The sequence below is a fragment of the Galeopterus variegatus genome, unplaced genomic scaffold, assembly GCF_000696425.1.
Source record: "Galeopterus variegatus unplaced genomic scaffold, G_variegatus-3.0.2 Scaffold2114, whole genome shotgun sequence".
Classification (NCBI taxonomy): domain Eukaryota; kingdom Metazoa; phylum Chordata; class Mammalia; order Dermoptera; family Cynocephalidae; genus Galeopterus; species Galeopterus variegatus.
Genome location: NW_007728225.1, coordinates 252,242 through 254,549, shown reverse-complemented (window position 1 = coordinate 254,549; position 2,308 = coordinate 252,242).

Genomic DNA, 2,308 nt, shown 5'->3' with positions numbered 1-2,308 from the left:
CACCCGGGGACAAGAGGCATGGAGCCACAGACTAGACCCCCTCCCACAACCAGGCACAATGTGCCAGTGCCTCAGGGCCCACCCGGGGACAAGAGGCATGGAGCCACAGACTAGACCCCCTCCCACAACCAGGCACACTGCACCAGCACATCGGGGCCTGCCCGATGACCTGAGACATGGATCTGGGACCAGACACACCCCACAACCAGGCACACTGCCAGCACCAAGGAGCATGCCAAAAACATCACCTCCATGTGGGTGGCCCACCACAGCCACCACAATAACCATGACTGCCATGAAAGTGGCTAAACTCCACAACCACCATGCAGATGGTCCACCAGCCACTGAAGTGCATTGACACAAGGAGAGTCACCAGCAGAGATAAAGAAAAGAAGAGGATGTCTCTCTCCACAAAGCCCATTTCAGAGTGACAGAAGAAGCATCTGCTCTATGATAATATTGGGCGAGCTGATCACACCTCTCAGCACTGGACAGATCATCTAGGCAACAAATCAACAGAGTAACCATTATTCCTGCAGAAGGAGAGAAGAAATCTAGGGTAATTAGAGTGGGGAAGGGCAAGGGGAAGGGGGATGGGGAGAGATTGGACAAGGGGCATAAAGAATAATTATGATTTGTAACAATATATATGCTAGTAATATTGATTTGATCAACATATCTCAATGTTGAACCCCCAAAATATGTATAATCAATTTTGATTCAATAAAAATTTTTTTAAAAAAATTAAATCACCTAATTCAATAAGGAAAAAAAAAAGAAAAGAAAGCTGGAGGCTGAGCTGAACTTTGAGGGATGAGCCACAAGACAGAGGCTCCTGTGGTGGGAAAAGGGACTAAAGACTTCCCCCCTCATGTCCTTCCCAACAGCCAACCCAGGGCCTCTCTCTAAAGCCTCCTGTTTCTCTTGCTCTCTCTTCTCTCGCCCCCACATCCCCCATCCATCAAGCCCTCCATTACCTGATAATCCTCTTCCCCAGGTATAAGAGTTCATCCTGGCCAATGACTAATACTAGAGAGGGACTGATGTTGGAGTAGGGCTTTGAATGACCCAGAGGAGCTTGCCAAGAGAAGAACGGTAGAAGGGAGGTCAAGGTTGACTGTACTGTTGTCTCACCTACTCTCAGCCTTCTGGGAGTCCCTGTGCCTCAGTTTCCTCATCTGTAAGCCTCAGAGTAATGAATACCTACTATTTCTCAGGGCTCTCATAAAGATTAAATAAGCTACTAGGGCCTAGCCCGTGGCGCACTCGGGAGAGTGCGGCGCTGGGAGCGCACTAACGCTCCCGCCGCGGGGTCCGATCCTATGTAGGGATGACCAGTGCGCTCACAGCGCTCACTGGCTGAGCACGGTGCGGCCGGTCTCAAAAAGGACAAAAAAAAAAAAAAAAAAAAGTTACTATATGTAAAATTACCTTATTTAATAAACACTTATGTAGTACTTACTGTATGCCAGGCACTATTCTAAACACCTCACACATATTACGTGTGCTTAGCATATGCCCAGCACACGGTAGGTTCAGTACATGTGCTTTTTGTTTTTATTATTGTGTACACAGTCATAGCTGCTATTGTGCACCTGCTATGTGTCAGTCATTGTGTTGGACACTTAGCTCTGCCTGCTTTTTGGATCTTCGCAAATGTCTGCATTGATCACTACTGTGCCCATTATTCAGAGGAAGAGGCCAGCGCTCAGGGGGATGAAGCTTCCCCAGAATGACCCAGGAAGAACTTGCAACAGTGAGCAGCGAACTGGCATCTGTATGTCCCAAAACCCATGCCCTTTCCTTACAGCATGCCATGGCCGGTAAGAGTCTATCTCAGTATTTCCAGAAAGACACGATAAAGGTCTAGACTTGGCCAGATCCTTGAAAATGGGTGGGGGGAGGGCAGAGGATGAACAAATCTAATGTCCTTCAAAGTGGGAGGGGTAATCCCCGACCATCCCACCTCCCAGGACTGATGTGGCCGGCAAACAAGGCCAAGGATTCCCTGGAAAGCTCTTCCTGAGCTCAACACACTGCTCACTCGGGAAGGGACGTTTCTGTTACTCTCTCCAGCAAGAGGCAAACGCCTCTGGAGGAGGGAAGTAGCTAAAGCATGACAGTCATTACAATTCCATGTGAATTACTTCATCAGAGCCATTCACAGAGCCAGTTTTCATAAAAGGGGAGGGAATGGGGCCCACGAAGGTGCTGACCATCTGGAAGCAGATGGCATAAAGCTGGGGAAAATGTGATATTGCAGGGGTTCATGGAAGGGGCAGGGGGGTGGGGGAGTGGCGGGGGGGGC